We start from the raw sequence: 25,218 nt of genomic DNA on the forward strand, positions 1-25,218 counted from the left end.
AGCCAATATAAACGTTGGAAGGCCAATTGTTCCAGCTTTGGAGTGCACAAAATTTGTGCTAACTGACACAATTGAACACAAATCTTGATTTATCCACAAAGCCCCACACATCACAAGCAAGGAGAAAGAAACATCAATCTGGCAGATTTCTTACTGTCATTTGTAACATTCCCACAGTAACATGATGCCAAGAAAACCCTGTCACTTGTGCGGATTTGTTGCCCTAATGCAAATAAAAATATAATCCCTGGGAATCTGTTCTGGGAACTGCACAGTGTCTTGTAATGGATCCACAAAGGGTGTTGGTTTTGGTTCAGGATCTGAAATAGGCAGATTGTAGCAATGTCAATCTCATTTTGTAACAATTATAACTAGTTCATGTTAGTGCTCAGTTCTCAATTAACCTTTGCGTCTCTGCAGCAAATCAGTGACTTTTTTCAGCATTTATTTCCTCCTATGTGTCTGTGATACTCAATCTGCATAATCTGGGAAGGAACTGGCACCTTAGCATGTTCTTGGTATATTCCAAAGCATTTTACAACCAATTAAGTACTTTTTGAAGTGCAGTAACTATTGTTAGGGAGGCAAAGGCAGCAACCAATTCCTCATAGTAAGGACCTACAAACAGCAAATCAGTAAATGAATAATGATGAGATAATTGCTTTGGTGCTCAGTACCTTGCTCTACGGCAGCGAGGCATGGACAACGTATGTCAGCCAAGAGAGACGTCTCAATTCATTCCATCTTCGCTGCCTCCGGAGAATCCTTGGCATCAGGTGGCAGGACCGTATCTCCAACACAGAAGTCCTCGAGGAGGTCAACATCCCCAGCTTATACACACTACTGAGTCAGCGGCGCTTGAGATAGCTTGGCCATGTGAGCCGCATGGAAGATGGCAGGATCCCCAAGGACACATTGTACAGCGAGCTCGCCACTGGTATCAGACCCCCCTACCGGCCGTCCATGTCTCCGCTTTAAAGACGTCTGCAAACGCGACATGAAGTCCTGTAACATTGATCACAAGTCGTGGGAGTCAGTTGCCAGCGATCGCCAGAGCTGGCGGGCAGCCATAAAGGCGGGGCTAAAGTGTGGCGAGTCGAAGAGATTTAGCAGTTGGCAGGAAAAAAGACAGAGGCGCAAGGGGAGAGCCAACTGTGTAACAACCCCGACAACCAATTTTTCTGCAGCACCTGTGGAAGAGTCTGTCACTCTAGTATTGGCCTTTATAGCCACTCCAGGCACTGCTCCACAAACCACTGACCACCTCCAGGCGCTCACCCATTGTCTCCCGAGACAAGCAGGCCAAAGAAGAAGAAGAAGAAGAAGAAGGTACATACTAGGAAAAAGTGTTGGTCAGGACACAAGAACTCCATGCCCTTCTTCAAATAGTGCCATGATTTTTTTATGTTCACCTGAGCAGGCAGATGGGGCCTCTGATTATTGTCTTATCCAAAAGACAGTACCTCTGACCAATGCAGTTCTCCCTTAGTACTGCACTAGATTATATGCTCGGGTCTGCAATGGGGCTTGAGCCCATAACCTTCTGATACAGAAGCTGATACAAGCAACTGAGTCAATCTAATTTAATAAGCATTTTTAATATAAGTAAGGGCAATTAGGGATGGGCAATAAATGCTGGCTTAGCCAGCTGCGCCCCCATCCCCTGAACACATAATAAAAAAATACTTTGCACCCTCGTCATTGATACCAACCCATCCCTGACCACTGTCGCAAACTGAGCCAACATTTGAAACCTTGACATCTCATTCAACCTAGGGCTGAGCTACCTACCCCTTATGGTCTTAAGGACATAGACTACCGACTTCTGCCTCTGTAATATCACCCACCTCCAGTCTTGCCTCAGCTCATCTGCTGCTGAAGCTCTGATACCATTCCTTTTGCTAACTCCAAACTATTCCAGTTTTCCCCTGGTCAGCCTTCTGTCCTCCACACACCATAAACTTTAGTTCTATCAAACCTTCTGCCCAAATCCTATTACAGTAGCAGAGCAGGAGCAGCAGAGGAAATTCTCAATATACTGGGTAATTTTTACTTTATATCAGCAAAGCATCTAATTCGCCCACTGTTGTTTCATCACCCCAGTACCTCCCAAAGTCAAGAAGTTTTGGGTGTATGCTACATAGGAACAGGAGCCTACCATATGATCTTCAACATGTTTAGTTGAGAGGCTTGACTTACATCTGGTATTTCCTGTGACTGAATCTTTCACCTGTTCTTCATAACTGGTATGGAACTTTAGTCAGAAAGAAAGAGAATAATGCTTCCTTGTGTAATGCAATACATATGGACACAATGAGTGAATTGATAAGGTAGGACCTGAAATGTTAACTCTGTTCCTCACTTCACAGATGATGTCAGACCTGCTGAGTATTTCTGGCACTTTCTGTTCTCATTTCAGAGTTCCAGCATCTGCAGTATTTTGCTCTTAATCTATAAGGTAGGTTCTTTTATTGAAGATACTCACATCCACAGCAATACTGGGGAAACGCTGTACTTGGTTGTTACTGCTTTTGCTGTCATGGGTTTTGTTGTGTTATCTTAAGCAACACAATGAAGTGCGTGGATTCCAGTTCATTGAAGATCTCTCGAAGGTTTATTAACAGCTAAATTAGTATATACTGTTACGACCAGTTGAGAAAGAGGTCTAGGATTCCCTTTCAGCTTTCACCTGGTTTTACCGTAACAGGGTTTAATTTTTAAACACCCCGTGTTTTTAGCTCTCCCTTGGTGAACCCTTTCCAATTTTAAGGCAAAGAAACCAGCACAAACAGGCTTTCTTAGGTTTAAAGAAGAAAGGTGAAATTTATTAAACTTAGACTCTAATTCAGTTGACGCCTACGGATACACGATACGCCCACGCTAGCACGCATATGTGATACACACATGCAAATAGGGACAGAAAGAGCAGAAGAAAAATAAAGTGGAAAAGTTTGAGGCAATCTCTGAAGAAGGTTTCTTGTTAATGTGCTTTGAGCTTGTTGTAGAGTCCTTGATTGTAGATATATCTTGCTTTTCGTTGGAACCCAGTATTCTTCTTAAATCTTGTTCACTGTAGGAGACTTTTCTCTCTTGGGGTTCATGTGTCTTCAGTGGGTTTTGGAGTTCTGTGAGAAAGAGATGGGAGCAGACAGGAGCGGCTGTGGTGAGCCAGCCAGGAGAGGGCTATTCAATCCAGGAGCAAATAACTTTCTCCAGACTCTCAGTTCAAACTGTACAATTCTGAAAAAAAAACAGACTGCCAAGTAGGTTAGTCATGTGACTAACTGGTTTGACCATGTCTGTTTGTGGATTGTATTGGAGCAGGAGATAGCTCCTTTGTTAATATACAAAAATGTCTTTCCAGCCAGGGGCCTTGTAACCCCTTGTCACAGGCCTTCTCTTCTTCCCAGCAACAATTTGAAATTTAATGTCCATGTGGCAAAATTAATGTGCCTCATTCTTGGCAGGTGGGGGCCTGCATGACAATACAGTGTAGAGCAAACTATGTACAGACCTTTTGTCTAGGGTGTTGCAGTTGCAGAGTGACTATGGCTTCTAGTCACATGACTGCATCCTGGTACTTAGCTCATTAGCATACTGAGTTCTTAAAGGGACATCACTATTAAGGCGATCATACAACATCCCCTTTCTTTTCAAAGTTAAGTCTTGTATGCTGCAAGTAAAAACACATAAAATTGGATAATATCAAAATTAGTTGTATGGGATAGAAATTATAAAATTTACAGGTAAAAGGATAGAGATTGTGACATTTATGAGTACAGAAGCTTAAGAGACCATATATTGTTTTGATGGTTTGAAAACTCTTCCAGATCTTATTATGGTATAGCCTTCTGGGATATGGATTTCACCCTTGGCTGTTTTTGGTTTGCAGACATATTGTCACTGTGTTGGTTTTTGTCCTGTTGTTCCATCACATCCTCATCGTCGGAGTGTGCTCTTTCGAGTCCGCTGTGCACGATTGGAGTATTGGACACTTCTCTTAATTGGTTTTGGTTCCTCCTCAACACTGCTCTGTTAGATGTTGTAACCACATAGGACCTAGGCTCGCTGCATACTTTGGATACCTCTACAGTAACCATGTTCTTATTGTGGGGTGTATGACCCTGTCCTCTTGTCCTATGTGTAGCTGAGGTATTTCCACCCCTGCATGTCGGTCATGCAACATCTTCATTCTTCCTTGTTTTTCAAGCAGTCTGTCCTGCATCTTGGAGAACTTGGACAGATGATGACTCGGCAGAGTCATTCAGACTTGTCTGCCAAACATGATCTCTGCTGGTGACAGTAACCCCTAGCCATAGGTATAGCTCTGAGGTGGAGCATGGCAACACGAAAATCTTGTTTCATTATCCTACACTTCGGATAAGTGACAACTGTGCAAACCATTTGATCGGCAAGACCATTAGATCTGGGATAATGTGGTGAGGATGTCACATGGTTGACTCCCATATCCCTGATAGGTTTGCCCGTATACTGCGGTCCATTGTGAGAAATAGTTTCTTCAGGTGCACCGAATAGACTGAAGATGGCACTCAATGTGTCTTTGATAAGCATGCTTGAAGTGTCTTTCACCTGTCTGATCATTGGAAATTTGGAGAAATAATCAATGACTAAGATAAAGTCATCTCCATTAACGCAAAATAGATCAGTGGATATTTTGGACCAAAGGACTGACGGAATCCTGTAAGAGTGTAGAGGTTCTTCACGTCGTTGTGGCTGGTGGCTCTGGAATGCCTCGCACATCCTCACTAACTTTTCGATATCACCGTTGATCCCTGGCCAATAAACAGTGTCTCGTGCCAGTCTTCTCGTTCGCTCTCTGCCCATATGGCCTTGGTGAAGTTGTGATAAGATGTCCTATTGGAGAGCTTTAGGCACAATCGCTTGTTTTCCTTTGAAGGTGATGCCTCTCGAGATACCCAGTTCATCTCTATAAGGCAGAAAGCATCTGAGGGTCTCTGGCATCTCTTTTACAGTGTCAGGACAACCTTCTCTGATAACTCTCCACCATGACTTCAGTTGTGGGTCATTGGCTGTTTCTGATTGTAGTTGGCCAAATTTGTGCTGGCCAAAATGCAATAAATCGATTTTGAGCACATCTTCCATGTCAATATCTATGCTGTCCACTTGTAGATCCAGTGGAACATCTTCATTCTTGTTTGGGTTTGGCAATCTGCTCAGCATATCCGAGGTGACCATTTTGGTACTGGGTTTGTAGCAGACGTCAAAATTGTACCCCTGTACTTTCACTAAGAGTCGCTGTAGTCAAGGTGGTGTGCTTGTCAATGGTTTGCACCAGATCATCTCCAGTGTTTTGTGGTTGTTTTCCACAGTGAACTGCTTACGGAACAGGTAGGCATGGAGTCTTGTGATTCCAAATGTTATGTTTATGCTGGGTTGCTGGATATATTATGCACATCTGATTTATCTCAGAGCAATGCAGATATCACACTTGTATTAAATCACCAACTGGTTTATTAACAAGACTTTAAAATATATCAGTTCTTACAAGATCTCAGTACAATGTCTTCTCAGAGCAGTCAGTGTGTGTTTTGTAGAAGATTCTAGTTCTGTCTTTTAGTATCAGTTTTAACTCTTAAGCTCCACCCACAGGCTTAAGCAATCAAACACAGTGAACACAGATAACTGGACAGACTAATAAAAGCAAACCCAGATCAATCATTTCCCCCTCTTTTCACTAAAGACATTGGGCTGAATTTTACACCCCCCCCCCCCAAAGAGCGGAATGGTGGTGGGGTGGGGGTGTAAAATGGAGCAGGAGGCTCCGGGAGCCCTTCCTGACCCGCTCCCATTTCTGACGCCACTTTACGTAGGGCAGCAGCCGTGAAAAATGGCCTGCCCACCCCAATCCAATCAAGGCCTTTAAGTAGCCACTTAATCGCCACTTAAGGGCCTTCACCCGCCTCCACAGGGATTTTATCCGTGGTTAGTTGGGCGGCCAGGCCCGAGAAAAGCTGCCTGTTAAAAGCAGGTGGCTCTCTGACGTCCTGGAGGGGGCCCTCATGATCGGGCACACTGTGCCCAATGGACAGCCGCCCTGTTGTCCCAACCACCCTCAACACCCATCACGCCCCCCCCACCCCCCCGCCCCCCACCCCCCGTCGCCCAAATTGACCACCCTTGCCTCTCCGGGGCCCACCTGATCATCCCCGGCAAGGTGACTGAAACGTACCTATATTCCGGGGTCCCCGCCATCTTCTTTTTGAAGCTGGGCTGTAGTCCCAGCAGCGGCCACCGCTCCTGGTGGCTCTGCTGGGACAGTTAGCTGCCAGCCTGTTGATTGGCCGGCAGCTCTATTAGGCGGGACGTCCTCAAGCGGGTGGAAGTCCCGCCTCACACTAATTAAAGCCTGGAGACCCGCAAAATATGGGTCGGATCCCCGGGCAAGGAGGAAGCGGGTTCGCCACCGACATTTCAGTCGGTAGCCGTCTCCTGTCCGCTCAGGGTTGAATCCCGGCCATTATTTTTGAAATAAAGTATTCTAAACAAGAAACATATATACATCAAGTTATTTCTTAGTGTTCAACTTGTCTGTTTTATCAAAATACAGGAATAGTCTTTGAGATAGGAAGGTCTCTTAGGTCTTCGATTAGATTTACGAATTTGAGGTTGTGGATCTGTTTGATCAGCTTGATGAGGCAGATAATCAATATCACTCATAGGAAAAGGTAATGTCTCCTCACAACCACTATCCTCAAAATATCCTGGTCTGCTCCCTATCAAACATCTTGCATTCCACTTGCTGTTGTCATCCAACAGATAAGCATTGGTACCTAGCAAACGTTTAATCTGCTTTGGACCTGATTCTGATGAAGCAAGTTTGTAGTTGTGATTTGGCATTTGATTCGAACTCAATCTCCAACTTTAAATTGTGATTCCCTTGAGCCTGTATGTTTGTGAAAGTATACATTTGTTTTACCTTGTCGCTTTGTGATTTCATCTGCTTTTGCCCTGACATCCTCATTAACTGGTAGTGATGGCTTAAGAATAGTCAGTGGCATGCAAAAGTTATGACCTATCATAAGTACGACTGGTGTTTTTCCAGTCAGAAAGTGTGTGGGCTTTACTCCAGCTGCTGTCACTCTGTAACCTAGGAAGTCAATCTCAGATTCTACAAATGTGCATTTGTCCTTGTTTAGTGTCAAAATGTGTTTTGTATGTCGAGGGAGCACTGCTGATAAGCGTTGATCATGCTCAGCTTTGTTCCTTCCATGGCCAACAATGTCATCAAGTATGTTGAGCGTTCCGTAAACATCCGACAAGACTGTAGAAACGATCTTCTGGAATGCGCTCAGTGCTGAATTGAGTCCATGTGGCAATCTGCGGTACTGAAACATACCTTCATGGGTAACAAAAGCTGTAAGATATCGGCTTTGTTCTGCTAGAGGTATCTGAAGATAATTCCATCGCATATCAAGCTTTGTGAAGACTTTGGAGTCATGAAATGATGCTGACAGTTGTAGGAAGTGAATACTTGTCTGGTATAATAGCTTTGTTGACTGCCTTTAGGTCAATGCACAGTCTAAGTTCACCATTTTTTTGTCATGCATAACTAAATTTGATATCCACGGCAATGAGTCGATTTGCTAAATGATACCATCTGCATCTAGTCGTTTCAGCTCCTGTGACACTTCATCACGGATTGCAAATGGCAACCATCTCAAATTTGGTGAAACTGGTCGAATTGATGTGTCAATGCGAGGAGCATGACAGTACCCTTTGATCTCCCCAAATCCAGTAAATAAGGAAGGATGCTAGTGTGTATTATCTGCATTATCAATCCCATTAATGTGTGCTCCAGTGGGGTCAGCGAGTTTAAATCCAAGCCTATCGAAAAGGTTTACCCCATAAGTCTTTGGCCTTTAGCTACATAGGAAGTGACTCTGTCTAGGGTGACATTTTTGTAGCATACTGGAACTGTGATTGTCCCCAAAACTGGAATGACAGTGTCGTCATAAGCTTGAAGAGTGTCTGTTGCAGGAGTGAGAGAGAATTGCAAAAAATACCAATGGTAGAGTTTGTCACTCAAAATAGATACTTTCACACCAACATCGATAAGAAGTGACATTTGAGATGCCTGCGATCTCGACTGAGCACTCCTTAAAGTGACCTGGTACTTTACTTTTTGTGATGGTAAATACTTGTTCGACCTCACTCTCAGGAAGAGACTCCCCCACATGCCAAACTGATTAAGTCTTTTTTTTCGACCACCTGCACATCTTTGCAAAATGGTTCCACTTTAAACATGAATTACACTTTTTTCCTTGAGCTTGACATGGCATTATGACTCAATGAGCATTTCCACAATGTGGGCAGAGTTTTGAAGGTAACTGACATTTTGGTGAGGTTGCTGAGATCTTCTTGTCCTTAACCTTTGCACTGAAGCTGATTGGGCAAGCTGTGCCTGCAACCTGGAGTCTAAGGGTGCATGTGTGAGTAACATCTTTGAATCTGACATGGCAGATTCAATCTCTACTGCTAAGGTTATGGCTTTTTCCAAGGTTGAATCATCATCATCCATGAGGAGATGTTCCCTAATTCGTGGAATTGAAATCTCTTCACTTAATTGGTCACAAATTAGTTCATTGATTAGTGTACCAAATTTACATGTAGCTGCCAATTGCTGCAATGCTGTCATATATTGTTTAATGGACTCACCATGACCCAGGGATCTCTGGCAGAATGCGTATTGCTCTATCATCACACATTTCTTTGGCCTGAAGTATTTTTCAAGAGCACTAATCGCCGTACCAAACGTAGACGTATCTTCTGTGTGCTGCTCGAATATCCACTAGCCTTCTGCTCCTAGACTATGTACAAGTATTGCTTTCTGATGGTTCACTGCTATATCTGGGCTCTCCATCCTCATAGCGAGCAAGTAGGTCTTGAACCTTGAAATCTATCGCTCCCAGCACAAGAGACAATTTCCTGGCATTGGAAGAAAAGGTTCTGGAGCTGGTAACATTAAATTTTGTTGAATCATCTTCATCGCCACGTTTTCTTATGTTTACACCAGGTTGCTGGATATATTATGTGCATCTATTTATCTCAGAGCAATGCAGATATCACACTTGTATTAAATCACCAACTGGTTTATTTACAGCACTTTAAAATATATCAGTTCTTACAAGATCTCAGTACGGTGCCTTCTCAGAGCAGTCAGTGTGTGTTCTGTAAAAGATTCTAGTTCTGTCTTTTAGTTTCAGTTTTAACTCTTAAGCTCCACCCATAGGCTTAAGCAATCAAACATAGTGAACACAGTTAAGTGAACAGACTAATAAAAATCAAACCCAGATCAATCAAACACTACACCAAACAGCACAGCAAGTGTATCACACTCTGTGTTTGAGTAATTGGATTGTGCTGAGGATAAACGTTTGCATCTGAATTTAAATGGTTTGCCACCCTGCAGGATGCACGCTCTTAGCTCTTTATGTGAGGTGTCGACTTCCAGGAATTTCTTCTTCCTTAGATCATATTACTGCAGTGTACAGGTTTTTGTTGACAATGCTTGTTTGAGAGTCTCAAACATATGCTGATGGTCCTCCTACCATACATATGGTGCCTCTTTCTTTAAGAGCTCTCTCAGGGATGATGCTTTGTCAGAAAAATTTTGAACGTATGGTGCCAAGAAATTGAAAAATCCAAGACATTTCTGTAGATCTTCCTTGTCTTGTGGGGTAGGCATATGCCGGACATCTTCGATTCTGCTTGGGACAGGACAGATTCCGCAACCTGAATAGATGGAGCCAAAGACATTGATCTGACTTACATCCACCTGAAACTTCTTGCTGTTAAAAATGAGCCCTTCATGACAAGCTAATTCCATTAGTAAATGAAAATTTCAATCATGCTCTTCTTTGGTTTTGTCCCTTACCGCAATATCATCGGCAATGCATATATATCCAGGCTCGTTTTCTATAATTCTGTCCATATGCTGCTGAAACGGATCTTGACTGACAGATAAGCCAAAGGGTAGTCTCTATGAGCAATATCTTCCAAATGGTGTTCTGAGGGTGATGACTTCCTGAGATCCCTTAGCTAGTTGTACCGACCAATATCCATGTTTGGCATCCAACTTGGAGAAGAATTTAGCTCCTGTTAACTTGGGATTCAATTCCTCTAGTATTGGAATCTTGTGGGGGCATTTCTTTAGGAAGAGGTTTAGATGCCTCGGATCGAGACATACTTCTTTAGTATGCACATAATTGAGCTGCACCAGTCTGTGTGATGTTGTACATGAAGGATGATGCCATTGCATTCCATGTCATCTAACTTGTGCTTAAGCTTTTCTTCTATGTGCACTTTCTGGGAGGGTCTATTGATGAATTATATTCTCAGAGTATGCAGTACAGCATTGTCTTTGAAATCTCCTATGGCATCGAACCTGCCCGGGTACATTTGTTATAGATCATAGGATTCTATAGGATTCTTAAGGGGGAGGGGGAGCAGCCAGAGGTCGTGGTACATATCGGTGCCAATGACATAGCTAGGAAAAGGGATGAGGACCTGAAAAGCGAATATAGGGAGTTAGGTTGGAAGCTGAAAGGCAGGACGAGCAGAGTAGTAATCTCAGGATTGTTACCGGTGCCACGTGCTAGTGAGGCTAGAAACAGGGAGCGAGTGCAGCTGAACACGTGGCTACAGAACTGGTGTAGGAGGGAGGGATTCAGATATGTAGATCATTGGGATACCTTCTGGGGAAGGTGGGACCTGTACAAGAAGGACGGGTTGCATCTGAACTGGAGGGGCACCAATATCCTGGGCGGGAGATTTGCTCGAGCTCTTCGGGAGGGTTTAAACTAGTTTGGCAGGGGGATGGGAACCGGAGCCACGGATCAGTGGATGGGGTAGCTGTTGAACAGGCAGATACAGAGTGCAGAGAGTCTGTGAGGAAGGTTAGACAGTTGACAGGGCAAAGTTGCAGCCAGTATGATGGGTTGAAGTGTGTCTATTTTAACGCAAGAAGTGTCAGGAATAAGGGTGATGAACTTAGAGCATGGATCAGTACTTGGAGCTACGATGTTGTGGCCATTATGGAGACGTGGATATCACAGGGGCAGGCATGGATGTTGGATGTTCCAGGGTTTAGATGTTTCAAAAGGAATAGGGAGGGAGGTAAAAGAGGTGGGGGAGTGGCATTGCTAATCAGGGATAGTATCACAGCTGCAGAAAGGGAGGTCGTCGAGGAGGGTTTGTCTACTGAGTCAGTATGGGTGGAAGTCAGAAACAGGAAAGGAGCAGTCACTTTGTTGGGAGTTTTCTATAGACCCCCCAATAGCAGCAGAGACATGGAGGAACAGATTGGGAGGCAGATTTTGGAAAGGTGCATAAGTAACAGGGTTGTTGTCATGGGTGACTTCAACTTCCCTACTATTGATTGGAACCTCCTTAGTGCAAATAGTTTGGATGGAGCAGTTTTTGTCAGGTGTGTCCAGGAAGGTTTTCTGACTCAATATGTAGATAGGCCGACTAGAGGGGAGACTATGTTGGACTTGGTGCTTGGCAACGAACCAGGCCAGATGGCAGATCTTTCAGTGGGAGAGCATTTCGGTGATAGTGATCACAACTCCCTGACCTTTACGATAGTCAAGGAGAGGGACAGGAGCAGACGGGATGGGAAAATATTTAATTGGGGGAGGGGGAATTACAATGCTATTAGGCAGGAACTGGGGAGCATAAATTGGGAACAGATGTTCTCAGGGAAATGCACGACAGAATGTGGAGGTTGTTTAGGGAGCACTTGCTGCGACTGCTGGATAGGTTTGTCCCGATGAGGCAGGGTGAAGGAACCTTGGATGACAAGAGATGTGGAACAGCTAGCCAAGAGGAAGAAGGAAGCTTACTTAAGGTTGAGGAAGCAAGGATCAGACAGGGCTCTAGAGGGTTACAAGGTAGCCAGGAAGGAACTGAAGAATGGACTTAGGAGAGCTAGAAGGGGACATGAAAAAGTCTTGGCGGGTAGGATTAAGGAAAATCCCAAGGCGTTCTACACTTATGTGAGGAACAAGAGGATGGCCAGAGTAGGGTAGGGCCAATCAGGGATAGTGGAGGGAACTTGTGCCTGGAGTCGGAGGAGGTAGGGGAGGTCCTAAATGAATACTTTACTTCAGTATTCACGTGTGAGAGGAACCTGGTCGTTTGTGAGGAAAGCGTGGAACAGGCTGATATGCTTGAACAGGTTGAGGTTAAGAGGGAGGATGTGCTGGAAATTTTGAATGATATGAGGACAGATAAGTCCCCGGGGCCAGACGGGATATACCCAAGGATATTACGGGAAGCGAGGGAAGAGATTGCCGCGCCTTTGGCGATGATCTTTGCGTCTTCACTGTCCACTGGAGTAGTACCAGATGATTGGAGGGTGGCAAATGTTGTTCCCTTGTTCAAGAAAGGGAATAGGGATAACCCTGGGAATTATAGACCAGTCAGTCTTACGTCGGTAGTGGGCAAATTATTGGAGAGGATTCTGAGAGACAGGATTTATGATTACTTGGAAAAGCATGGTTTGATTAGAGACAGTCAGCATGGCTTTGTGAGGGGCAGGTCATGCCTCACAAGCCTTATTGAATTCTTTGAAGATGTGACAAAACACATTGATGAAGGAAGAGCAGTTGATGTGGTGTATATGGATTTTAGCAAGGCGTTTGATAAGGTTCCCCATGGTAGGCTCATTCAGAAAGTAAGGAGGCATGGGATGCAGGGAAAGTTGGCTGTCTGGATACAAAATTGGCTGGCCCATAGAAGTCAGAGGGTGGTAGTAGATGGAAAGTATTCAGCATGGAGCTCGGTGACCAGTGGTGTTCCACAAGGATCTGTTCTGGGACCTCTGCTCTTTGTGATTTTTATAAATGACTTGGATGAGGAAGTGAAGGCTGGGTTAGCAAGTTTGCCGATGACACGAAGGTTGCTGGAGTTGTGGATAGTGTGGAAGGCTGTTGTAGGTTGCAACGGGACATTGACAGGATGCAGAGCTGGTCTGAGAAGTGGCAGATGGAGTTCAACCTGGAAAAGTGTGAAGTGATTCATTTTGGAAGGTCGAATTTGAATGCAGAATACAGGCTTAAAGACAGGATTCTTGGTAGTGTGGAGGAACAGAGGGATCTTGGGGTCCATGTCCATAGATCGCTCAAAGTTGCCACCCAAGTTGATAGAGTTGTTAAGAAGGCGTATGGTGTGTTGGCTTTCATTAACAGGGGGATTGAGTTTAAGAGCCGCGAGGTTATGCTGCAGCTCTATAAGGCCCTGGTTCGACCACACTTGGAATATTGTGTTCAGTTCTGGTCGCCTCATTATAGGAAGGATGTGGAAGCTTTAGAGAGGGTGCAGAGGAGATTTACCAGGATGCTGCCTGGACTGGAGGGCATGTCCTACGAAGAAAGACTGAGGGAGCTAGGGCTTTTCTCATTGGAGCGAAGAAGGATGAGAGGTGACTTGATAGACGGGTACAAGATGATGAGAGGCATAGATAGAGTGGATAGTCAGAGACTTTTTCCCAGGGTGGAAAGGGCTATCACCAGGGGTCATAATTTTAAGGTGATTGGAGGAAGGTTTCGGGGAGATGTCAGAGGTAGGTTCTTTACACAGAGAGTGGTGGGTGCGTGGAATGCTCTGCCAGCGATGGTAGTATAAGCAGATACATTAGGGGCATTTAAGCGACTCTTGGATAGGTACATGGATGATAGTAGAATGAAGGGTAGGTAGTTACTTAGATCTTAGAGTAGGTTAAAGGTTCGGCACAACATCATGGGCCGAAGGGCCTGTACTGTGCTGTACTGTTCTATGTTCTATGTTCTATCATGGACTGACTCAATGCGGGTACCCTTGGTCTCTACTTCTGTAATGGTTATCATTGTGATCTCATGGATAGTCACAATGTTGAGGTCCTTACACACTGGTAGTCCTACCACTGCTGTTCCACTCGTGTCTACTAGGTAAAATATTTGTGATTTCCATGCCAACTTGCCATAGCTGCACTGAATTGTTAACGTGCCACTGCAAGGGATGGGTGACCCATTGTATGCAGTTAACTTTGCATTTGTCAGTTATATCATTAATTTCCAACAACTCTGGTACATATCCTTCAGGATTTGGACTGGTAAGATATTTGCACTAGCTCTGGTGTCAATCTTAATCCTGAGTGTGAGTTTCCAACTTTCTTTGGGCACACGATGTTAATAGTAGCAAAAGCTTCCAGTTGTTTAACTTCATCAACACAAGGTATCAGCTTCACAATGTGAAACACCTGCTCATCTTCTGGCTGAGAATCACTACACTGTGAGCATTGTCTCGGGTCAATTTCACTTTGGAGTTTGTGTATCAGCTTGCATTTATGTAGGTCTCCAGCACCCTCCTTGCTGCCGTTGCCCTTTTGCTGCACCTGTCTTCTGTTTGTTTGTGTCCTATTGTGATTTCTGGCTGCGTCTTTGGAACCAGATTTCTTGTATAGGCAGGCTCAGTGTCCTTTTGCACCTCATGCCTTGCACAGGTCTTAAAATGCAGGACAACTTCACGGTAAGTGGAACAAACCACACTTAACACACAGCTTCTTGCTTTTTGCAACTTGGTTATCGTGCCCATACTGTTGGCTGCACCTCGTGCTTGCAGATGCTGTTGTCCAGCTACAATGGCTTCACTCAATGCCATGTTCTAGCAGTGCATCAATGCTGTGATCTTTCTTTTTCCCCAAGAGGTCTTCTTGAAACACTTCAATAGGTGTTGAGACAATCACCAGCTCCATTATTCACTCTGACAGCTCAGTTTCTGAAAAATCTCATTTGTTGCACTTACTCCGTCATCTACTGATGAACTGATCTATTGATTCCTGTGGCTGTTGCCTGTAGGTTTTCAATTCCAGCCGGTGAATTCTAAAATTCATTCTTAGCTGGAGATGATCTTCTCGCACTTTCCATACCATTGCAGCATCTTTCTGGTCTTCTTAAGATAAGTCAGAGGTATTGATTCTGTGTAACATCTCATTTCCAACTGTTATCAATATTTTCACAGCCTGCTTCTCTGGTTCTACAACCGTTTGGTCTGTGAAGCATAACTGCATTCTTTGTTTAAAAAGTTTGAACATGGATAGGATGTCAATGGCCTTCCAGTTCATGCTGGGAATTTTGATATCTGTCTTACTGCTGCTCTTTTGCTTTCTGCTCTATATTTAACTTTGTTCAGCTCTGTGTGTGCCTTCAGCACCGTACTTACTATTGCTTATCTATTTATCATTTAAAACTGTTTTAAAATTTGTTTTATTAGCTCTGCGCTGTTCCCCCTTTACAAAATTCTCTTTTATTTAGACTAGCTGCTTTGATGGAGAGTAACAGGTGCTTGACAATGTTTTTTGTTTATTTTGCTTTCAGCACTTCAGCTTGTATGTTTACACAGCTGTTCAATAGGCAGTTCAAGGGTTTTCCTCTTTGCTTTTTTGTTAGTTTATTTATGTTTGTCATACTTGACTTGTTTAATTTTTTTTCAGCTTTAGCTATTTGAATGGAGACTCTGTTGTGTTCGGATGTTTCCCGCCCCTTTTTTTGGATTCCTCCTGTAATGGCGCCAACCTCGATCAGCCTGAGAGAGGAATTGTATTTTCCCTGGTTTTTTTTTCTCTCTCCCATGAAGCCTTTAAAAAAATTGTTTTTTAAGCACTCCAAAGTTTTTTTTTTGAACCGGGATTGCTGAAATCAATGACTCACCCAATCACAGGAATTTATTTTCAGCCTGTCATTCAGTGCTCTGTCTTCCACAGCTGAAGGTACATTTTTTCTTCTTTTCACTATTTGGGCCAGTATTTCTTTTGAACTTTCTCTCTTTTGGCTGTATAAAGGGTCACTTTCACAGTTGTCTTATCTGTGGCCTTCAAGCTTAAATCCTGTCTTTTCACCACCGCTGCCACCATTGCATGAGTTTTATTGGGTTATCTTAAGCAACACAATGAAGTGCATGGATTCCAATTCATTGAAGATCTCCAGAAGGTTTACTGACAGCTAAACTAGTATATACAATACAGAGCAAACTATTTACAGAACCCGTTGTCTAGGATGTTACAGATGCAGAGTGACTATGGCTTCTAGTCACATGACTGCATCCTGGTAATTAACTCATTAATATACTGAGTTCTTAAAGGGATATCACTCTTAAGGCAATCATACAACATTAGCTGCTTGCAATGAATGCTCAAAGGTTTTTTTAAAATTCATTCATGGGATGTAGTCATCGCTGGCCAGGCCAGCATTTATTGCCCATCCCTAATTGCCCTTGAGAATGTGGTGGTGAGTTGCCTTCTTGTACCGTTGCAGTCCACATGGGGGTAGGTCCACCCACAGTGCTAGCGGTTAGATATAACTGAGTGGCTTGCTAGGCCATTTCAGAGTGCATGTAAGAGTCAACCACATTGCTGTGGGTCTGGAGTCACATGTAGGCCAGACCAGGTAAAGACAGCAGATTTCCTTCCCTAAAGGACATTAGTGAATCAGATGGGTTTTTACAACAATCGACAATGGTTTCATGGCCATCATTAGACTAGCTTTTTAATTCCAGATTTATTAATTGAATTCAAATTCCACCTTCTGCTGTGCTGGGATTTGAACCCATGTCCCCAGAGCATTACCCTGGGTCTCTGGGTTACTAGTCCAGTGACAATACCACGGGTCACATGGGTCTGTGCATCATATGCAGTGAGGGTGATGGACAGCCATTTAAAGCACGCCCCTTAAAGCAACACTTGCATTTAAAGCAATACCACAACACCTTGTGCGGCAAAACATTCCATGAACACAGTCTCACTTAATTGGTTCATGAATTGTTTAAAGTATTGATTTAAGCAATCAATCACTTGAATAATTGTGTACATATTGTCTACTTGAATTGTTTCCTTCAAACTTCCAATTTGACCTGTTCCCAGAATCCTCTCGATCATTCACAAATCATTACGTCCTCTTTCCTCAAATTCTTACGATAATATGAGGGTAACTGAGAGTTATACCTATTTAAGTATCCGCTGATCCATCTAGATTCTATGTATCCATCAGCAATAAATTTTATGTCCTATATAGCGTTCGTCTGATCTTATTTTACCGTTATCTCCATTGTCATGGTTCAATCACAGCAATCTAATCAGTGTGGAGAGTAATCTCCTACTTCAGTTGTTATTGACTTCTGTTTTCTAGCCATGATCTGAAAACTGGGTATTATTATAATTCCCATGCTAGTTATTAAAGGCTCTTGTAAAATACTCATTAACTTGAAGAGAATGATTCTGTTTTCTCAGGAAGACCCATCCTCAATATCTAAACAGAATTGCCATAATTTGGTTAGTCCAGATTACTCTTAGCTGAATGCAAATAATATTTGTTAACATAAGACAGAGGGATGTTTAAAATATGACAATTCGCCACTCTCTGATCAGGTGCTTAAAATCTATTATATAATTTGCAGGTCATAGTGTACATTAAAGAATGTCCAAGGTACCTCGGAAATAAAATCCAAACAATTTTATGTTAGATTGTTTAATCAAATGGCTAACATTGAATTTTGATTTTTGTTGTTAATGGTGAAGGCCAGGTCAATCTCAATTACCTATTACTTTCCGTTCTTATTAACACTTTTGCTTAACTAGTGCATCAATCAGCAATTGAGAAACTAAGATACATTATTTTGCGGTTTTCCACCAGTCAGCAACGTCAACAGCTTTTCCAAGCTCACAGAGCTCCTAACTTTACTATATTCCCATCACTACATCTTAACCTGTATATAGGTTCAAAACTGCTTGTGTTATGTAGAAGCAAGAGACACTGGTAGATCTGGAGTTAATCAGATTGAAGCATCTTATTGCAAACTCTTTTTGTACTCATATGAAAACTGTTATACTTTTCTCAGCAATGTATGGGAGTGGATTCTTCACTGAAATACAGCCCAGGTGCATTGTGGAGAGAGAAACAGAGTTAATGTTCATCAGAACCTTCATCAACCTAAAACGTTGGGCCGGATTTTGTGCTCATCCCGACAGCAGGTTTCGTGGCCCTGGGTGCCAGAGAATCTGGGCAGAATCATCCGCTACAGAACCCAACGGCAGGAATCCCAGTTGCGATTCTCCCAGGGGTGGGATAGGCCGATGATGGCCTTCCCACCCAGAGGCCAAATAACGGCCTCTTTCTGCCACTGAGGGGCCTCCACCACTCAGGGAGGACACCTTGCAAAATGAGGCACTCTCCCTGTGGGTTGAGGGGGAGGGGTAGTCACTCTTTCGTGGGTAATTTATGGCCCACGGAGGGCCCCCAATAGGAACAAATGCACCTCCCTGGACCCCCCTCCCCCTGAACCGGACGCTGACCCACCCGCCCCACTCCCACCCCTTGACGGAGCCTTCCGGACTAGCCCTGGCAACCTCGCCTCACCTACCTGTGTTCCGAGGTTCCAGGACTGGGCCTGGGTCCTAGGACTCTGTAGTACCGGCAGAGACCACCGCCCGCAGTGGCCCTGCCAATTCTTTTGATCTGCCGGCCCTGTGATTGGCCGGCAGCTCTTGGGGGCAGGATCCCCATCCCCATTAAGTGTTAAAAGGGATGGGGATCCCACTTCCTTAAACTTTGACCCGAAAAGACTGGAGGATTGCTCCTGGGGTCAGAAAAAAATGCAGAGGCAGGGTTCCCCCGACTTTTCCGCCTGACGCCAGGAGCCCCACCTCCTGCACAAGCTCCAGCCCGTTAACTCTGTTCCTCTCTTCACAGATGCTTCCAGGCCCGCTGAGTATTTCCAGCATTTTCTGTTTTTATTTCAGATTTCCAGCATCTGCAGTACTTGGCTTTTGCCCAGCTACATTGTAATGCTCTTGAACATTGCATAGCCTTACGAATCGGTAACTCTGGTGATGTTAGGTGGATGAAAAGCACTATTGTATGCAAAATACTGCCCGTTAGACACAAGTAGCATTTGGTAAATTGGGATTAGTAACTCAAATTAAAAAGGCAATAAATTGTAACATCAAGGTATATCACTGGATGCATTTGGGATCTGATTTATTTTAGTCAAACAATGATAAAGAAAATAGATAGTTGAAGAGAAACAGGATCCCAGTGATGAAGTCATTTCTGTCCTTGCATTACTCATCTTTCTCTTCAGTTAATGATTGATTTTATCACTGTGGTTTAGGGCAAGCCATTTATGAGCATGCAGTAACCACTATTAAAAAGCAAACACAGTAGCTCCATGTACATCACTAACCCATTCTAGGTTTCAGCACATCATGAAACTCATTAGTTGGTGGGTAGCCAATTAGGATCAATTAAGTGCCCACTTGGGGGAAAATTGGTGATGCTACTGGGTTCTTACTGCAATGGGTGGGCTCTCTGCTGAGTCTAAAGCCCGGCAGGTACCTGAAGATGACCTCCCAGCGGCAGGTCAGTGGGCCAGCATGTCCTCCTTTAATTCACCCCACCCCCACCTCTCCTCCCCACCCCCAGAGCCACGGGTGCCAAAGGGCAACAGATGCAGCTGCAGACCATCCTGGGCAAGGTTTCCCCCTCCACAATGATGGCCTGTCAGCTATGGCCACACTTGTTTTCACCATTTTTTAAAGCCTTCAGAGGCCACCTCCATCTTGGCCGTGCCCACCCCTCCCTTTGGGGCTGCCAGCCACCCACAGCCTTGGGTGCTCTGATTAGCCCTCCTGCCTGCGCAGCCTGCCCGCTATGCTTAATTGGACAAGGCTCCAGGAGGCAGCCTCTTAACTGGCTGCCTCTGGGAAGATTACGCAGGTGGGTGGGATTCGGATGCCATCAGGGTCAGGACCACATAAAGTCCCGACGCCGGAGAATTTTCTAGGTTGAGAAGATTCGGCCCTAAAAGAGAAGTGTTATCTCTTTGTCTGAGACATAAGTACATTTAACTGTAGAAACAATTCCCAGCCATAATACTCTTCTTGCTAAAGGCACTAACTAGTGTGACATTAAGTCATACAGATAAAAGCATCCCATGTGTGATTCGTAATCTATGTGGAGGTACTTGGCTCAGGTAGAGCAATGGCTGGGGAGTGCAAATAGCCTGCTTTGATTCATTATCCAGTTGGAAAGTATATCAGGATGGGACTTGGCTGTGATGCCTGCTTTTGTTGAATATCCTGTTGACTCACCCTTCTGGATCATGCATGAAGAATAACCCTTTTGAACTAGGTGTTGGAGGATCAATGGCACTTGTAGAACCGTATCCCACAAGTGGTCACAAGGGGAGAGAAAATGGTAAAAAGTAACGAATACGCATTAATAAGGTTAGCACCAATAAGATTAATATTAACAAGTCAGGGAACAGAGGTTTAGATAGCGTTAGCTGAGGTAGCTGTATAAATTCAATGGATCACAGCACAGAAGTAAAAATGAAGAACACCTGCTGCGCAAATTTTATTTCTTTTAATGTCAGTGGAATTATAATGAGGTTAAGGTTTGCAGTTACTGTTAATTCTTTATTGAAAAAACTACCTCCATTGGAATATTTGGTTGTCAGCAGTTGCCAATCAACGTGTTCACAGTAGAATATGTCAACTCAATCAGCCAAGGTCGACATCATTACTGCCGTCAGGTAATAAAACTCAGATTTCCAATTTTTGTTTTGTTTTGCAATGCTGCTTGAAGTTGGTGGAGGCTTATAGTTCAGCAGTCTAATTAACATTAATGTACCACTTATTAGAAGGTTATGCTTATATTTTAATTATTTCTGATACAGGAGGAGAAGAAATGAAGTTGGCTGAAAACACCTGCTATCTTCTTCCTTTGTTCTTAATGGGATTCTGTCCTATCTATCATGCACAGCAGTATTGCTACTATGAGTGGTTATAATTGCTATGCCATTCTTTACAGGTTTTACCAACAATAGTAAAAGTGTAAGGGATAAGCTATTACAATCAAATTCTTAGTGCTATTGTTCCAGTCTCAACATGTGAGATTAAGTGCCTGATTGATTAATTGTTTGCTGCACTTGCCATGTCAGGGACAAAAATAGATGAGTTTCAGTGTCAAAATACTCCCACTGGCAAACAACCCGATACTAAAAGAACAGTGGTATCTGTTTGCTGGCAGGCACAAAAAGTCTTACATTTCAATAAGCACTTATGAACAATTTAGAATGATACTTAAAAAGATAAATTATCCCAATGGCGGCAATTTTAATCTCACTTGCAAGGTGGGAAACCCACGGGATCAGGTGGAATGCTGATTTTATACCCCATCCAACAATATGCGTGGACTTCAATGGATAGTAAAATCGGGTGGGGTGTAAAACCAATATTGCACCCAATCCCATCGGTTTCCCGACTGGTGAGATAAGTTAAAATTACCCACATTGGGCGGGCTGTAAAATCAGTGTTCCACCTGATCCCATGGGTTTCCCACACAGCAAATTGGGTTAAAATTGTCCTCCTTGTCTTAATGAGTAACATATTGCCTGAAGCATTATTGAAGACACACCAATCAAAAAAAGCTCCAAGTTCATTCCCTGGTCTGTGCTGAGTTTGTTTGTGTTGTTTTCAGTAGTAGTGGTTACAATAATCATGGCACCAACATGCTAGGAAATGGATAATCTGACCACGGTTCCTGTTTTTTTTTTTATTTCCAAAATATACTTTATTCATAAACATCTGTAAAAATTACATTGCCAAACAGTTTCCAAACAGCACCAAAAAATACAAACATTGCAAGGGAGATCAGTTTTCTTCAATACTGTCATGTGTTTCTTCCCAACCCTTCCGTTTCACAATTGTCATGTCAATTACAGTTTTACATTTACAGCAATTGAGAATATTAACATACAGTTCGAGGGGTTTCCCATTGATCCAGCCCCTCAGTCCAGCTTGGTGGGGGAACCTTACACTGTGGTCTTTCCCCATTGAGCCTTTGCTGCGGCTGCCCCAAGCTTTAGTGCGTCCCTCAGCACGTAGTCCTGGACCTTGGAATGTGCCAGTCTGCAACATTCGGTGGTGGACAACTCTTTGCGCTGGAAGACCAGCAAGTTTCGGGCAGACCAAAGGGCGTCTTTCACCGAATTGATAGTCCTCCAGCAGCAGTTGATGTTTGTCTCGGTGTGCGTCCCTGGGAACAGCCCGTAGAGCACAGACTCCTGTGTTACAGAGCTGCTTGGGATGAACCTTGACAAAAACCACTGCATCTCTTTCCACACCTGCTTTGCAAAGGCACATTCCAGGAGGAGGTGGGCGACCGTCTCTTCCCCACCACAGCCAACGCGGGGGCACTGTGCGGAGGGGGCGAGACTTCGGGTGTGCATGAAGGATCTGACGGGGAGGGCCCTTCTCACCACCAGCCAATTTTTGATCATTATCCAGCAACCCATGCTGGAAAGTATTTGATGGTGTACATCAGATAAAGATAGTGTCAGACTTGGCTATGATGCCCTTCATGGTCAAATAGCTTCACTATTTGCATATGAAGAATGATCCATAATAGTGGGCCAACAGGCTTATGGTTTACTACACACTCAATGCACATTGGCCATAGCAAGGCAACCCTGAAACACTTCAAACCAGCTCATACATTCAGGCTGATGCCAACTTGGTCCACGTGGCGGGAACAGGGAGTTAAAATAGCTGTGGTAAACTTACAGTCTCACCCATGCTCCACCAGTGTATTTACTAGAGCCCTCCGCTGGGCTGCCCAGTTGCCAACTGAGTCAGATAGGAGTCTCATGGCTATATGCAAATCGGGGTCAACTAATGCATGTTGCAACCTGATGCTTTTTCAAGTGACAGCTGTGAGGAGCATGTGTGCATCCAGTTGTACTGGGCAGCGAAGCAAACGAGGCCTCGAAAATTATGAAAAATTATAGTTATTGGTCTAAGGGGGAAAAGAGGACTCCTCGGGCTGCACAAAAGCCATTGTTGCCCTGGGTATCCCTTCCCTGTGTGAGTGGTTCCAACTCACTTTCCCCACACCTTGCTTTGTGCGCACTTCATGTCAACTCTGCCACGAACCTGAACTGAAAGGGATTCCACTCCCTCATGTGCATCTATTGTGTGACCACAGGCAGCGCATCATGCAGGTCAATGCCCAATATCTGACAACAATCACAATTCATTCTGTGGCAGTCCTCTCTGCCAGCTGTATTTCAACCATCACCACAAACCAAAAGGTGGCTTCTGGGCAACAAGGTTATCCACTGATGACATAGCTCATACTCTAGTCTGCAACTCACGCATACGTGCGCAGCAGGCATACACCGTGAGCCAGACTAGCACAAGGAATCCGATAAAGCATTCCAATTTGCATCCTGAAGCAATGATTCCGCTGCCTAGACTGCTCTGGAGGAGCCCTGTCATACTTGACTGAGTGGGTGTCAGCATTTGTGATGGTCTGCTGCATGCTGCAGAACTGTGACATCATGGGGGAACCGCCCTTGTCACCACCTATCAGGCAAGCAGTGGAGGAGCAGGAATGTGAGGAGCAGAAGATGGAAGAAGCATTGGTGAATGAGGAGGAAGTGTAAGAGGAGGAGGCAGAAGAAGAGGAGATGAAGAATGGAGGCTGCAACCTACAGAGCTCCTTTCTGCCCGGACACCACATGAACAAATAATTAACGAGCAATACCAGTAACCTCAGAAACAGCTCTCCATTCACCAATAGTCCCACACTCCTTATCTTCCCTCTGTCACTATCACATTGTCCTATTTACCACAATGCAAAAATAAGAGCCAACACAAAATGCACATTCTGATTCAAATTTATGAATGAAATCATGCCGCCGTGCACAAACAAATAATCACCCTTGTCCATTCCCTTATTGCCTCTTGCATATGTCCTTGCCTGTGCTAGTGCTCCTATGAGGTACTTCCCCAGTGATGAGAGCTTGGCTGGTGGAAGACTGCTATCTTTCAGTGGGGAGGACTGCAGATGGCCTTGCAGAATGGCCACAAGGAGCTCTGGGCCTAGAAGGCCCAGCTGAAGACTGCATCATATTGACCTGGGCTACAGTAGTCTGGGCTGGCTGCCTTACAGGAAACAGCAGTCTGAGTTTGCATGAAGCTGAGATTGTGTGACACAAGTCTGAGCTTCCACTACAGCTTTCAGACAGTGGGTGCCTGTTGCTTGTGCTGCAATGGATGAGATATCAACCGTCAGGCACTGCACCATGGTGGGTTCCACAGGTGTGCTGATGGAGGGAGCAACCTGTTCCCCATTGAAAAGGACAGGCTCTAAGATCTGTGCAAAGCCCTGTGCCAAGTTGGTGCCTGACTCCTCTATGCTCCTTGACACTGAATGCAGGCTTTCGGGCAGGCTTCCCCGTGCAACAAGCATTAGGGTGTATACACTCATCAGCCTTCTTCTGTAGCCTGGCCCATCGAAGTCCTCATCTGAGTCCTCTGCAGCAGGACTAGTATGCGACCTCACCTTCTGGAAAGCTGGCACCTGCACTATCCTTTCCCCTTGCTCTCGCTACAGCACACATTTGCTCAGTGTCTCACCACATGCAGATTCCACCTGTATGCTATTCCTTAAATTGTGCTCATTGTCAGTGTCTGATCTGGTGGCTGCAACTGTGAAATTGAGTGATCTTCAGTGTCTTCTTCCTCCACTGCCTACGGAGGTTGCAGATCTTGGGTATCTGGAAGGAAAAAGGGATATGGTTAAGCTTGTGGTGAGGAGGGGAGATGAGAATATAAGAAGTGCATGCTTACAACATCAACAGCTTGTAAGTCAGAAGAGATTATGGGATAAGGGAAAAGTGGGATGAGTGGAAAAGGATTAGGTAGGCGGAAACCTACATCTTGAATAATTCAAACCCGCCGATGCCACGGCCTCAGCAATTGCCCTTCCCATAATGGCCAGCACCATCTCCTTCATCGGCCTTAAAACGTGAAGGTACGGCCTCTGCCTCTCTGGTTGGTTCCTGCTGCCTCTGTTGTGCACCACCTTCTCCTGCAAGAGAACAGGAAGTGTGTCAGTGAGTGCAGTGCAATCTGTGTGGGTGATGTGGCTGTTTTGGGTGAGTAGCTGCTAGTGTGTGCAAGCTGTGAAATGTGGGTTTGAGTCTTGAAACAGTGCTAAGTATGCGAGATTGAGGTGAAGAATATGAATGTTAGGAATGAGTCCTAATTGATAGAGGTTGTTGGTAGGTGAGGGATGGGGGTGTGGTGAATTGAGCAGTGGCTGAGGCTAGCGGTGCAGAAGGTGGGATATGGCATTT

This window comes from Heterodontus francisci, chromosome 6 (genome assembly GCF_036365525.1).
Source record: "Heterodontus francisci isolate sHetFra1 chromosome 6, sHetFra1.hap1, whole genome shotgun sequence".
Classification (NCBI taxonomy): Eukaryota; Metazoa; Chordata; class Chondrichthyes; order Heterodontiformes; family Heterodontidae; genus Heterodontus; species Heterodontus francisci.